Below are 16,541 nucleotides of genomic sequence, written 5' to 3' on the forward strand. Positions count from 1 at the left end.
TCACTAGGTCCCCCCGTGTGGTTCTGGGATTTTTGCTCACCGTTCTTGTGATCATTTTGACCCCACGGGGTGAGATCTTGCGTGGAGCCCCAGATCGAGGGAGATTATCAGTGGTCTTGTATACGTCTTCCATTTCCTAATAATTGCTCCCACAGTTGATTTCTTCAAACCAAGCTGCTTACCTATTGCAGATTCAGTCTTCCCAGCCTGGTGCAGGTCTACAATTGTGTTTCTGGTGTCCTTTGACAGCTCTTTGGTCTTGGCCATAGTGGAGTTTGGAGTGTGACTTTTTGAGGTTGTGGACAGGTGTCTTTTATACTGATAACAAGTTCAAACAGGTGCCATTAATACAGGTAACGAGTGGAGGACAGAGGAGCCTCTTAAAGAAGAAGTTACAGGTCTGTGAGAGACAGAAATCTTGCTTGTTTGTAGGTGACCAAATACTTATTTTCCACCATAATTTGCAAATAAATTCATTAAAAATCCTACAATGTAATTTTCTGGATTTTCTTTTCTCAATTTGTCTGTCATAGTTGACGTGTACCTATGATGAAAATTACAGGCCTCTCTCATCTTTTTAAGTGGGAGAACTTGCACAATTGGTGGCTGACTAAATACTTTTTTCCCCCACTGTACATGACAACACACTTATTTTGAGCATGACATTGAGTCAAGTTACTATTTGTTACAGGATGGATGGATGGATGGATGGATGGATAGATGGATAGATGGATAGATGGATAGATGGATAGATGGATAGATGGATAGATGGATAGATAGATATAGTACCAGTCAAAAGTTTTGACACACCTACTCATTCAAGGGTTTTTCTTTATTTTCACTATTTTCTAAATTGTAGAATAATAGTAAAGACATCACAACTATGAAATAACACATATGTAATCATGTAGTAACCAAAAAAGTGTTAAACAGATCAAAATATATTTTCTATTTGAGATTCTTCAAAATCGCCACTCTGCCTTGATGACAGCTTTGCACACTCTTGGCATTCTCTCAACCAGCTTCACGAGGTAATTTCCACCAGTCTAATGTCCATTGCTCGTGTTTCTTGGCCCAAGAAAGTCTCTTCTTTTTATTGGTGTCCTTTAGTAGTGGTTTCTTTGCAGCAATTCGACCATGAAGGCCTGATTCACACAGTCTCCTCTGAACAGTTGATTTTGAGAGTTGTCTGTTTCTTGAACTCAGTGAAGCATTTACAGTTGAAGTCAGAAGTTTACATACACCTTAGCCAAATACATTTAAACTCAGTTTTTCACAATTCCTGACATTTAATCCTAGTAAAAATTCCCTGTCTTAGGTCAGTTAGGATCACCACTTTATTTTAAGAATGTGAAATGTCAGAATAATAGTAGAGAGAATGATTTATTTCAGCTTTCATTTCTTTCATCACATTCCCAGTGGGTCAGAAGTTTAAATACACTCAATTAGTATTTGGTAGCATTGCATTTAAATTGTTTAACTTGGGTCAAACGTTTCGGGTAGCCTTCCACAAGCTTCCCACAATAAGTTGGGTGAATTTTGGCCCATTCCTCCTGACAGAGCTGGTGTAACTGAGTCAGGTTTGTAGGCCTCCTTGCAGGCACACACTTTTTCAGTTCTGCCTACACATTTCTATAGGATTGAAGTCAGGGCTTTGTGATGGCCACTCCAATACCTTTACTTTGTTGTCCTTAAGCCATTTTGCCACAACTTTGGAAGTATGCTTGGGGTCATTGTCCACTTGGAAGACCCATTTGCGACCAAGCTTTAACTTCCTGACTGATGTCTTGAGATGTTGCTTCAATATATCCACATAATTTTCCTTCCTCATGATGTCATCTATTTTGTAAAGTGCACCAGTCCCTCCTGCAGCAAAGCACCCCCACAGCATGATGCTGCCACCCCCGTGCTTCACAGTTGGGATGGTGTTCTTCGGCTTGCAAGCAACCCCCTTTTTCCTCCAAACATAACGATGGTCATTATGGCCAAACATTAATATTTTTGTTTCATCAGACCAGAGGACATTTCTACAAAAAGTACGATCTTTGTCCCCATATGCAGTTGCAAACTGTTGTCTGGCTTTTTTATGGCGGTTTTGGAGCAGTGGCTTCTTCCTTGCTGAGCGGCCTTTCAGGTTATGTCAATATAGGACTAGTTTTACTGTGGATATAGATACATTTGTACCTGTTTCCTCCAGCATCTTCACAAGGTCCTTTGCTGTTGTTCTGGGATTGATTTGCACTTTTCGCACCAAAGTACGTTCATCTCTAGGAGACAGAACGCGTCTACTTCCTGAGCGGTATGACGGCTGCGTGGTCCCATGGTGTTTATACTTGCGTACTATTGTTTGTACAGATGAACGTGGTACCTTCAGGCATTTGGAAATTGCTCCCAAGGATGAACCAGACTTGTGGAGGTCACCAATGTTTTTTCTGAGGTCTTGGCTGATTTCTTTAGATTTTCCCATGATATCAAGCAAAGAGGCACTGAGTTTGAAGGTAGGCCTTGAAATACATCCACAGGTACACCTCCAATTGTGTCACGTACGTTAAGAAACGGGTCGGACCAAGGTGCAGCGTGAAAGGCGTACATGTTTATTAACTAATAAACACACGACACAGTAACCAAAATAACAAACTTAACCGTGACGGTCCAAAGAGCTAACACACAAGCCTCAACAGGAACACAACAAAAACCCACAACACAGGCAGGAAAACTGACTGCCTAAGTATGATCCCCAATCAGAGACAACGAGCGACAGCTGCCTCTGATTGGGAACCACACCCGGCCAAACATAGAAATACAAACACACCCTGACCAAACTAGCTAGAGTTCTATAGGCCAGGGGCGTGACAGTACCCCCCCCCCCCCCAAAGGTGCGGACTCCGCACAAACCTGACTGAATAGGGGAGGGTCCGGGTGGGCTTCCAGCCTCGGTGGCGGCTCCGGCTCCGGAGTGGAGCCGCTGACCGGAGCTGGATCAGGCACCGGTGGAGCGGACTGCTCTGGCTGCGGAGTGGAGCCGGTGGCCGGTGCCGGACCAGGCACCGGTGGAACGGGCACGGGCCGTGCCGGACTGGCGACACGCACCATTGGCTTGGTGCGAGGAGCAGGAACAGGCCGGACCGGACTGGGAACACGCACCACTGGCTTGGTGCGAGGAGCAGGAACAGGCCGGACTGGGAACACGCACCACTGGCTTGGTGCGAGGAGCAGGTACGGGGCGTGCCGGACTGGGAACCGGCGCTGGAGGTCTATGAATGTCTCCGTCCTTTACACTCCGCGCCCCGTCCTCCTCCAGTGAGGACTCACGAGTGCAGTGTAGATGTCCTAACCGACTTGCCAAAACTATTGTTTGTTAACAAGACATTTGTGGAGTGGTTGAAAAACGAGTTTTAATGACTCCAACCTAAGTGTATTTAAACTTCTGACTTCAACTGTATTTGGGCTTCAATTTCTGAGTCTGGTAACTCTAATGAACTTATCCTCTGCAGCAGAGGTAACTCTGAGTCTTCCATTCCTGTGGCGGTCCTCATGAGAGCCAGTTTCATCAGAGCGCTTGATGGTTTTTGCGACTGCACTAGAAGAAACGTTCACATTTCTTGAAATGTTCCGTATTGACTGACATTCATGTCTTAAAGTAATGATGGACTGTTGTTTCTCTTTGCTTATTTGAGCTGTTCTTGCCATAATATGGACTTGGTCTTTTACCAAAAAGGGCTATCTTCTGTATACCAACCCTACCTTGTCACAACACAACTGATTGGCTCAAACACATCAAGAAGGAAAGAAATTCCACAATTTAACTTTTAAGAAGGCACACCTGTTAATTGAAATGCATTCCAGGTGACTACCTCATGAAGCTGGTTGAGAGAATGCCATGAGTGTGCAAAGCTGTCATCAAGGGAGAGTGGTGATTTGAAAAATCTCAAATCTCAAATATATTTGTATTTGTTTAACACTTTTTGGGTTACTACATGATTCCATGTGTTATTTCATTGTTTTGATGTCTTCACTATTATTCTATAATGTAGAAAATAGTAAAAATAAAGAAAAACCCTTGAATGAGTAGGTGTGTCCAAACTTTTGACTGGTACTGTATATATAAATAAGCTACTTATACATAGTATACATACTTATAAATAGTATACTCATATACATTTAGTGGCCAGTTTATTAGGTACACCCATCTAGTACCGGGTCGGACCCCAGTTTGCCTCCAATACAGCCTGAATACTTCGGAACATGGAAACGTTGCTCAGTTGGTATCAAGGGACCTAACGTGTGCAGGAACACCTTCCCCACACCATTACACCACAAACACCAGCCTGTACCGTTGGTACTTATACATAGTATACTTATGTGGGGAAAGTATTTATGTAGAGAGAAGTATGTTTATTATGCAGTACAGACACTGCCCTCTTGTGGCGTCTTGTGAGTTGAAGCAAAAGCTATTACGAGTAATTTAAATTGTGCCTATTCAATCACGTGTGTTAAAACAGCTTTCAAGAGCACATGAGTTTATTAGCTTACAGACAGCATCCATAACCTTATCAACATCAGGATACTCCAGATCAGTGATGGGATCTTAGACTGGGCTCATCTATTGTCTAGGATAGGGTTCCCCAACTGGAGGACTGTGAGCCGAATTTGGCCCACGGGTGATTTTATTTGGCCCTCCAAATTTTCTGGCTACAACAACAACAATTTTTTTATTTGCTTTATTTATATTCATTGTTGGCCATAAAAGACTGAAAACACCAGGAAATCAGCTCCAAGTGATTTACATTTGTGGAAATCTGTTCCAAAGTATTCCCACGCATAACAGAGACACGTGATTGTATACAAACAAATGTAAGCAAGGTTTGAAATTATTATGTTTTAGTCAAATATTATATCTGTTTGAGCTTCTTGCGGTCAACTTGCAATCTACAAATTATGTTCCGGCCCTCCCACCATTTCAACTGGGGGCGGGGGGGGGGCAGGCTGGTGCCAGTTGTACTGTTAGAGGGGCCAGTTACATTAGACATCATTGTTGTCATGTCGTTTTTTCCACTGCATTGCAGGCATTAATAGGTAATCAAAAAATTACTTATCCCTGTAGTCATTCAAAGTTTGAACTAAGGCTTCAACTAAATCAACAGCCTTTGACAGGTCAAGTGATGAAGACTGTAGCATATCTGATAGAAATGTTGCTTCTCCAAAAACTTTATGGAGAGTAACAAGGCACACAATGAATTGTACATCTATTTGTGCAAGCAGACCTCGTGCCTCAACAGATCTGTCACCGTTGTGTTCTTGGACTATGTCTTGCAGGACTCGCTTAATGGCAGGCAATCTATCCATAATAGTATGTAGAGCCATATATCGACATGCCCAGCGAGTGTCACTTAGTCTCTGAAGCTCTCTAGCTGCACCTGGGTACATCTCTCTGTGTACGCTAATCCATTTTTTTATGCACATACAGTGGGGAAAAAAAGTATTTAGTCAGCCACCAATTGTGCAAGTTCTCCCACTTAAAAAGATGAGAGGCCTGTAATTTTCATCATAGGTACACGTCAACTATGACAGACAAATTGAGAAAAGAAAATCCAGAAAATCACATTGTAGGATTTTTAATGAATTTATTTGCAAATTATGGTGGAAAATAAGTATTTGGTCACCTACAAAAAAGCAAGATTTCTGGCTCTCACAGACCTGTAACTTCTTCTTTAAGAGGCTCCTCTGTCCTCCACTCGTTACCTGTATTAATGGCACCTGTTTGAACTTGTTATCAGTATAAAAGACACCTGTCCACAACCTCAAACAGTCACACTCCAAACTCCACTATGGCCAAGGCCAAAGAGCTGTCAAAGGACACCAGAAACAAAATTGTAGACCTGCACCAGGCTGGGAAGACTGAATCTGCAATAGGTAAGCAGCTTGGTTTGAAGAAATCAACTGTGGGAGCAATTATTAGGAAATGGAAGACGTATACAAGACCACTGATAATCTCCCTCGATCTGGGGCTCCACGCAATATCTCACCCCGTGGGGTCAAAATGATCACAAGAACGGTGAGCAAAAATCCCAGAACCACACGGGGGGACCTAGTGAATGACCTGCAGAGAGCTGGGACCAAAGTAACAAAGCCTACCATCAGTAACACACTACGCCGCCAGGGACTCAAATCCTGCAGTGCCAGACATGTCCCCCTGCTTAAGCCAGTACATGTCCAGGCCCGTCTGAAGTTTGCTAGAGTGCATTTGGATAATCCAGAAGAGGATTGGGAGAATGTCATATGGTCAGATGAAACCAAAATAGAACTTTTTGGTAAAAACTCAACTCGTCGTGTTTGGAGGACAAAGAATGCTGAGTTGCATCCAAAGAACACCATACCTACTGTGAAGCATGGGGGTGGAAACATCATGCTTTGGGGCTGTTTTTCTGCAAAGGGACCAGGACGACTGATCCGTGTAAAGGAAAGAATGAATGGGGCCATGTATCGTGAGATTTTGAGTGAAAACCTCCTTCCATCAGCAAGGGCATTGAAGATGAAACGTGGCTGGGTCTTTCAGCATGACAATGATCCCAAACACACCGTCCGGGCAACGAAGGAGTGGCTTCGTAAGAAGCATTTCAAGGTCCTGGAGTGGCCTAGCCAGTCTCCAGATCTCAACCCCATAGAAAATCTTTGGAGGGAGTTGAAAGTCCGTGTTGCTCAGCGACAGCCCCAAAACATCACTGCTCTAGAGGAGATCTGCATGCAGGAATGGGCCAAAATACCAGCAACAGTGTGTGAAAACCTTGTGAAGACTTACAGAAAACGTTTGACCGGTGTCATTGCCAACAAAGGGTATATACAAAGTATTGAGAAACTTTTGTTATTGACCAAATACTTATTTTCCACCATAATTTGCAAATAAATTCCTTAAAAATCCTATAATGTGATTTTCTGGAGAAAAAAAATCTCATTTTGTCTGTCATAGTTGACGTGTACCTATGATGAAAATTACAGGTCTCTCATCTTTTTAAGTGGGAGAACTTGCACAATTGGTGGCTGACTAAATACTTTTTTCCCCCACTGTATGACCCAGATGTGAAGACATACAGTCTTTCTAGTAAGGAGAACTGTCCTACCTCAGGGACAGCTTTGTCTGTATCCACTAAAACTAAGTTTAGACAGTGTGCACTGCAGTGGATGTAAAAGGCATGCTTTACTTGTTCTTTAATGCGTGCCTGGACGCCTGAATGCTTGCCACTCATAAATGAAGCACCGTCAAATGCTTGGCCTACTATGTTGTTTTTGAATTCAATACCATTACTTTCTAATATGTGTATGATTTTGTCAGTAACCCCTGCTGTATCTAGACGATCAACCGATTCAAAGTGGAGAAAGCTCTAATGGACAGCTCCACTGAAATAGTACCTGAGTACTAGAGATATCTGCTCCCTTTTGTTTCATCTGCCATTATGCTAAAGACCTCACTGTCTTTCACTTCTTCTATAATTTTTGTTCAACCCATGTCTGCCAAACAACTCAGAACCTCATTCTGAATCAATTTGCTTGTGTATTTTGCATTATGAATGGAAGTCAACCATTTTTTCACAGTTGTGTCATGCTTAGCTATTGTTTCTAGGATTGCCATGAAGTTCCCTTTATTATCAGACTCTGCAGACTCATCGTGTCCTCTTTGTGCAATGTTTTGTGTGGCTGTAAGTAGTAGTACTTCTATTGTTTTAATATAGTCCCGATTTTCTTGAACCTGTTTGTTGTGTTCCATGTTTAGGGCATTTACATTTTTACATTTAAATTTTAATCATTTAGTAGACGCTCTTATCCAGAGCGACTTACAGTTAGTGAGTGCATACATTTTTCATACTTATGCTTATGAAAATTAAAACACACCATCACTATTATTACTATACAGTTTTATGTTTATTAGTTGAAGTTTAGTATTTTATTTGCACTGTGATTCAGCTAAGTGGGTAAGGTATGCAGTTATGTTGTACCAAAAGAGGACACCACAACCCTGGCACGGAGATGGTCAATCATAATATGGCACCATGGACAAAGTGTTTATTGATTGAATACCCCTTTAACAGTAGAGTACCTTTCACAGAACAATTAGAATAGAAAATAAATAACATTTATTTCATCAATGTAACTGTGTTGTTGTTGTTTTTATCGCACTGTTTTGCTTTTTCTTGGCCAGGTCGCAGTTGTAAATGAGAACTTGTTCTCAACTGGCTTACCTGGTTAAATAAAGGTTAAATAAAAAAATTAAAAAGCTGTGAACTGTGATCAGACTCAGTCAGAGGCTAAATAGAGCCATCAATTGTGCTGCTATGTCTAGTTGTAAGCTTGCCAAAAAACAGAATTTGCAAGTAAAATGCATTAGTGATTTGTCATATGTTGTTTTACTATCAAGGACCTGTTGGATACTACATATTTAAATAGATTGTTTTGTCGATTGGTATTCGGATTACTGTATTATGATATAACTATCATCACAATGAAAATGGCCACTTATTAATTTTTACAGTTTATTTATTTTTTTACAGCTTGCACCGGTGGGTCCTCCCAGGATTTGCTGATATCTGTCGAAGAAAAAAAACTATAATTAAAAGTATCTATTTGGGTGATTTTAGACACATCCATAGCCATCAGACAAATTCTGAAATCTGATATCTATATCACAAGCCCAATAGCATGTTAAATGAGATCATTCATTTCAATCATAAACAGACAGATTTCTATACACCATATAAACTGACTAATTGCACTGCTTTACAAGTAACCACAGATTTATTCAACATCACAAACCTGATGGTCCACTGCTTGTGGACGCACATGGCTCCTCTGTTGGTGTCTCACTCTCAGCCTCTACGTCCCCCTCAGCCTCTCCATCTGTCTCACTTTCCTGCTCTACTATGCCCTCACTCTCCCAATGGACAAGACTTCCTGCTCTCTTTCTGCTCTCTTGCTCTCTCCACACCTGAACCTCTGGCTCTGTCTGACTTTCTGCCTTGTCTTTTCTTTGGAAGAAGGACATTATGTCCTTTTTTCTCTTCATGTTGGTGAAAACTATAGAGCAAAAGCAATGGGGACCAAGCTTATTAATTAATTTACTGAAAATAACGTTACAATGCGTTTACTGAGTGTGGTTTAAGTAAAAGCACTCAGCACCATGTGTTTTTGATCAAATATTATATTGCCATACATTTTCGATGCCTGACTGTTAGAATTAGCTACAAAACTAAACCAAAAACAATGCAAACGAATACATAGCCCAGGATTCAAGCCAATTCATTAATTCACAAAGAAGGTAACAAACGGCCAGGTTAACATTAGCTGATCTAACGTTACACTTCTGTAATGCATTTAATAGTTAACTATGTTACAAATACAACATATTAAACATTTCGCTCACCTCTCGTTATTTCCTTATTCTTGCTTGAACAATATTATTCGCGCCGAACTTCTTTCAACTTCTGAATTGAAAAAAACTTGCACATCAATGTGGTACGATCTTCTTCTTTTTCCTTCTTCTTCTTCTTCAGTGGGGTTTATCGGCGGTTGGCATCCAACGTTATGGTGCATTACCGCCACCTACTGTACTGGAGTGTGGGCCAGCGACAGGAAGAAACTAAAACCTACCTGCCAGCCCCGTTTCTCTTAAAAAAGATAACAAAATATTTGAGACTATATCTAATGACGTTCTACTCAATATACCCTTTAAACTAATTTCCTGTATCCCCTTCTCCCTCATACTAGATCTCATCCTCTCTCTTTCCCTCTGACACTGCCCACGCAATACATGCTCCCATGGTCTCTGTTTCCTGACAATATTCACACTTTCCTGTTGGATGCTTTCCTATCACATGTCTTATTCCACTGGCTGTGTCCCACCTTTAATCTTGTAAAAATAGCCTCCTCTCTTCTGTCCCTTCCTGCCGTCCTCCCCTCCCCGACTTTCCTCTGTACTTGAAATAAATGCCTTCCCTTATTATCTCTATTCCACTGCTCCTGCCATCTCTGCACCATCACTGTATATATCAGTCTTTTTGCCTCTGCCTTGCTCATTAACACTGCACATGAATCTGAGCAAATAACTACTCTGTCTTGTTTGACTTCCTCCACCCACTGCAAGGCCAACAGTATGGCCATCAGCGCCGCCAGATAAACAGCCAGATGATCTGTAATACGTTTCCTGAAAAAACATTCATCCATTAAAACGAAGATACAGTGAGGGGAAAAAAGTATTTGATCCCCTGCTGATGTTGTACGTTTGCCCACTGACAAAGACATGATCAGTCTATAATTTTAATGGTAGGTTTATTTGAACAGTGAGAGACAGAATAACAACAACAAAATCCAGAAAAACGCATGTCAAAAATGTTATAAATTGATTTTCATTTTAATGAGGGAAATAAGTATGCAAAACATGATTTAGTACTTGGTGGCAAAACCTTTGTTGGCAATCACAGAGGTCAGACGTTTCTTGTAGTTGGCCACCAGGTTTGCACACATCTCAGGAGGGATTTTGTCCCACTCCTCTTTGCAGATCTTCTCCAAGTCATTAAGGTTTCGAGCCTGACGTTTGGCAACTCGAACCTTCAGCTCCCTCCACAGATTTTCTATGGGATTAAGGTCTGGAGACTGGCTAGGCCACTCCAGGACCTTAATGTGCTTCTTCTTGAGCCACTCCTTTGTTGCCTTGGCCGTGTGTTTTGGGTCATTGTCATGCTGGAATACCCATCCACTACCCATTTTCAATGCCCTGGCTGAGGGAAGGAGGTTCTCACCCAAGATTTGACGGTACATGGCCCCGTCCATCGTCCCTTTGATGCGGTGAAGTTGTCCTGTCCCCTTAGCAGAAAAACACCCCCAAAGCATAATGTTTCTACCTCCATGTTTGACGGTGGGGATGGTGTTCTTGGGGTCATAGGCAGCATTCCTCCTCCTCCAAACACGGCGAGTTGAGTTGATGCCAAAGAGCTCGATTTTGGTCTCATCTGACCACAACACTTTCACCCAGTTCTCCTCTGAATCATTCAGATGTTCATTGGCAAATTTCAGACGGGCCTGTATATGTGCTTTCTTGAGCAGGGGGACCTTGCGGGCGCTGCAGGATTTCAGTCCTTCACGGCAATTGTTTTCTTGGTGACTATGGTCCCAGCTGCCTTGAGATCATTGACAAGATCCTCCCGTGTAGTTCTGGGCTGATTCCTCACCGTTCTCATGATCATTGCAACTCCATGAGGTGAGATCTTGCATGGAGCCCTAGGCCGAGGGAGATTGACAGGTCTTTTGTGTTTCTTCCATTTGCGAATAATCGCACCAACTGTTGTCACCTTCTCACCAAGCTGCTTGGCGAGGGTCTTGTAGCCCATTCCAGCCTTGTGTAGGTCTACAATCTTGTCCCTGACATCCTTGGAGAGCTCTTATGTCTTGGCCATGGTGGAGAGTTTGGAATCTGATTGATTGATTACTTCTGTGGACAGGTGTCTTTTATACAGGTAACACGCTGTGATTAGGAGCACTCCCTTTAAGATTGTGCTCCTAATCTCAGCTCGTTACCTGTATAAAAGACACCTGGGAGCCAGAAATGTTTCTGATAGAGAGGGGGTGAAATACTTATTTCCCTCATTAAAATGCAAATCAATTTATACAAATTTTTACATGCGTTTTTCTGGATTTTTGTTGTTGTTATTCTGTCTCTCACTGTTCAAATAAACCTAGCATTAAAATTATAGACTGATCATTTCTTTGTCAGTGGGCAAACGTACAAAATCAGCAGGGGATCAAATACTTTCGCCCCTCACTGTATAATACAGTGCTCACACCCAGTGGACACAAAACGGTAATACATGGACAGCAGAAAGCACAATTGAATGTAATTTCAATATATATATACCCAAATTGTAATTTATAAATGCCTATGTGCTAGTATGACTGCCTTACTCTATCCCCAAATCTAAGCTTGTATTACTACTTTACTTATGATCTTTGTTGTCATTGTGTCTTTATAACATACTGTAATGACCCAGCTGGGTCATAAAGTAAAAGAGAGACGGGCACCAGGTGTACAGGCAGAACACAGGTTTATTCCTGAATGGGCTATTGTTCAGGCCACAGCCCACGCCGCTAAACCTCGAACATACACAAATATAACATGTCAAGTCAAGGGTCCCAAAACAGAAGAGAGAGAGATGAGACCGTAACCCCTATTTAAGCATTCCAAAACACTGCGGGATTACCCATCATATCCCCCCCAACCTTTCCATCTGTCCTGGCATATTTAACCCCTGCTAGCACCCATGAGAACGATAACACACCCACGAACACAGAACACAATACCGGGTCGTTACATAGCCCCCACCTTTCTAAACCCTAGCCACTAGGGTTACAAAACAAAATCCTTAAAACGACCCGGAGGTCGCATCAGTCTCTTGTGCCTCCCCTTGACTCTCACTGGTGGACACCCAGAACACTCATCTGCCCCAATGTCATTTCCAGCGCCCTCCGAAGAGGCAGCCCCCGTTCCAGGCTCAGGTTGCGCTAGAGTCTCCTCGCTAGACTGTCCCCGTGTGCTCACATCAGAGTCCTCACTTCCATTCCCTACCGTTTTCCTCCCTCTGTAGGGCGCCAATCGGTCCCGGTGGACCACCACCTTCCTGCTCCGTGGGGGAACCTCCACCCGGTACGTCACCTCCCCCACTCTCTCTATCACCAGGCACGGCCCCACCCAGGCACTGTCCAGCTTTGGGCACCGCCCCTTCTTGCGCGTGGGGTTGTGAAGCCACGCGCGTTCTCCCGCTCCAAAGTGCCTCCCCCTAGCGCGTGAGTCATAGTGGCGCTTTTGGCGCATTCCTGCGTTCTCGAGTTACTCTCTTGCGAAGGTGTGAGCCGCTTCTAACCGGTTCTGCAGACGACGAACATAGTTCGGGCCAGGCAAAACCCCGTCGTCGTTATCAGGAGGGTGGCCAAACGTCAGTTCGGCTGGGGTGCGCAACTCATGACCTAACATTAGTAGCGCTGGGGAGCACGCAGTCGATTCTTGAACAGCCGACCTACATGCCATAAGAATAAACGGTAAGTGGGTGTCCCAATCTCTCTGGTGTTTTGAGGTAACGATAGCCAGCTGTTGTGCTAATGTTCTGTTACATCTTTCCACCAGCCCATCACTCTGGGGGTGAAGCGGAGTAGTGCGCGTCTTCTCCGCGCCTAACCGTCTACACAACTCTGAGAACACCCGTGACTCAAAGTTTCTCCCCTGGTCGCTGTGTATAGACTGTGGCACCCCAAACCGACTGATTATTCCCCCTACCAACGCATCAGCTACTGTTTCTGCCTCCTGGTCTGGGAGAGCGTAAGCCTCTGGCCACTTGGTGAAGTAGTCCATAGCAGTTAGAATCCACCTGTTACCGCTGTCTGTGGTTGGAAACGGTCCAACTATGTCTACCCCCAGTCTCTCCATGGGCTCCCCTACTGGGAATTGTTGTAGGAGGGTGTGTGACTGACCTGGAGGTCCTTTCTTAGCAGCACACTCGTCACACTGCCTGCAAAAGTCCTCCACATCCCTCCTGTGCCTGGCCCAATAGAAGCCTTTACGTACGCGCTTTAACGTTTTGGAGACCCCAAAATGCCCTGCGCCTACTCCCCCGTGAAGCTGCTGTAACACGCTCCCTTGCAGCCTTTTGGGAACCACTACCTGCCACGTCATTTCTCCAGTAGCTGGCTTTTTCCACCCCCTCTGGAGCACTCCCTCAGCCACTCTAAGGACTGAGAATTTAGCCCAGAGTCCTTTGGTGACTGGTGATAGAGGGGCTACTTCCCCCCACGGTGGTCGTCTTCTCTCTTCCACCCACCCCAGCACAGGACGCAGCTCTGCGTCCTCCTCCTGGCGACGCCTCCACTCCCCGACGTCCACAGCCTCAAGCTCCCGGCACTCTGTTACCCTCAGCTGACTCACCATGGCGGTGACTCCCTCCTCCATGCACAGTTCCCTCTCTCGCTCCACCCGTTTGGCGCAGTACCCACAGCCGTCCTCAGCACACGGGCGGCGGGACAAGGCGTCTGCATTGCTGTGGTGAAGGCCGGCCCTGTGCTCCACCTAGAAGTTGTAGGGTTGCATCTCCTCCAACCAGCGGGCGATCTGACCCTCTGGCTCCTTGAAGGAGAGAAGCCACTGCAGGGCGGAGTGATCCGTCCGCACCACAAACGGCAGGCCCCCCAGGTAGTACTTGAAATGGCGTACTGCTGCCACGACAGCCAAAAGCTCCCTCCTTGTCACGCAGTAGCGTTTTTCAGCCTTATCAAAAGTTCTGCTGTAATAAGCTACTACGTGCTCCCCGTCAGAACCACGCTGAGCCAGCACAGCCCCCAAGCCCTCATTGCTTGCGTCGGTGTCCAGGATAAACGGACGGTTCGGGTCTGGTGAGGACAGGACAGGGGCCTCCACCAGGGCACGTTTGAGGGCCTCAAACGCCCGCTGGTGCTCTTCAGTCCACTGAAAAACAGTGTCCTTCTTGAGAAGGTGGTTCAAAAGAGCTGCTATCCCCGCAAACCCTTTCACAAACCTATGATAGTAGGATGCCAGACCCAGGAAGCTCTTAACCTCTTTTTTCCCCCTTGGAATTGGCCACCCCCTCACAGCCTCCACTTTGTCTGGCATCGTGCTGATGCCCTCACCACCCAGCTGATGACCCAGGAACGCCAACTCCCTTTGCATGAAATGGCACTTTTCCGGATGTAATTTTAGCCCCGCCCCCGAGATCCTCTCCAGCACTCGCCTAAGTGCCCCCAGTGCCCCCTCAAACGACGTGCCGTGCACCAATATGTCGTCTAGGTACACGACACACTCGTCTCTCGGAACCCCCACCAGCACTCTGTCCATGAGCCTCTCAAAGGTGGCAGGAACATTACAAAGCCCGAAGCACAGCACCTTGAACTGCCAATGGCCCCTATCCGTGGAGAAGGCCGTTTTTTCACGTGCCCCAGGCGAGAGGGGCACCTGCCAGTAGCCACTGCGCAGATCAAGGGAAGAGAACCACGAGGACCCTCTGACGTGGTCTAGCGACTCATCGATCCTCTGTATGGGGTAAGAGTCTTTAGTGGTGACAGAATTTAGGCCCCTGTAGTCCGCACAAAACCTAAGTTTACCCCCTTTCTTAGGCACCATGACGACCGGCGCAGACCATGGGCTATCTGATGGCTCAATGAAATCAGCCCGCAACATGTCAGCAATAGCTGTGGCTGCTGCTTCCCTCTTGGCAAGGGCAATGCGACGGGGCCGAATTTTAATGGGTTGGTTGTCCCCAGTGTCGATGTCGTGCTGAACCAGGTGCGTTTGCCCTACCTCATCTTCCCCCCAAGCGAAGCTATCTTTAAAGTCAAACAGCAGCTGCTTTAACTGTCTCTGTTGTCTCTCATCCAGACCTTGACAGTTTTTCAGCCACACAGCCTCAACGGCATCGATAACTTCCTCCTTCCCCCCGTCGGGCTGATGGGGTGAAGGAGCCAGTGTGTTTTGGGCTACTGGGATGCCTGTGCTTGCACCATTATGGGGAGTGAAGGTCGTTGCCGCCGGAGACAGCTGCTGGGATGGCACAACGACCAAGGGAGCAGCCGGGACGACCAGTGGAGTTTCGGCAAGCTTGGAGGAAGACTGCCCCCTGCTGGCCCTCCCGAAGGCGACATTCCCACTGTGGGCCCCCCCGACAGCCTCAAAGTGCCCGAAGCTAAGTCCAACTGAGCCCCACAGTTTTTCAAAAAGTCCATTCCCAGTATACAGGGGTCCTGTACCGCTGCTACCCACACCGGACACCCCACAGTTCTCCCCCCCCCACAGTCACAGACAACCGACACTTCCCTAACATGGGGGCTAGCTCCCCCGTGACAGTCCGTAGCTGGACAAGGGTCGGCTCCACCCGCACCCCAACAGGTAGTATGTCTGGTCTCACCAGGGTTACTGTAGAGCCCGTATCGACCAGGGCCAAACATTCCACCCCCTCTACCTTGACGATGACATTGCAGAAGTCCCCAATGGTGGTACGTCCCACCACAACTACCGGACTAGGAAACACGGTGGCAGCTACACCCTGGGGAAGCAGGTCCCCACCCTCTTGCCTGCGCTGCTGGGTACCTATTCTGCTTACTGTGGGTTCGGGGGCGGAGGGGTGGGCCCGCGCTGCCCCCTGCGCGAGAACCCGCTGTCGTTTCCCTGGTGACGGGAGAATCTGCCACACTCCCGCTGAATGTGGCCAGGCTGGCCACAACCCCAGCAGACAATGGGAGTTGAGCTGACACTGCGATGTTGTCTGGAGCCCCTCTCAATGACAAGCGAAGCGGTCTTGACTAACCCGCCCAACTCGTCGACCCACTCTGGTTTGGTGACCCCCGGCACCCCGGCCGCCGCTGCTCTCACCTCTGGTTGACTGGCAACCTCCACTCTCACTCCCTCACCCCAGATCAGCTCCCTCTTCCTGGCTATCTCCACTGCAGCCCGCAGAGATGCTGGATCCGACATCTGAACATGCTTACCCAGTTCGGTGGGG

This window comes from Coregonus lavaretus (genome assembly GCF_964263955.1).
Source record: "Coregonus lavaretus genome assembly, chromosome: 37".
In the NCBI taxonomy this organism is placed as follows: Eukaryota; Metazoa; Chordata; class Actinopteri; order Salmoniformes; family Salmonidae; genus Coregonus; species Coregonus lavaretus.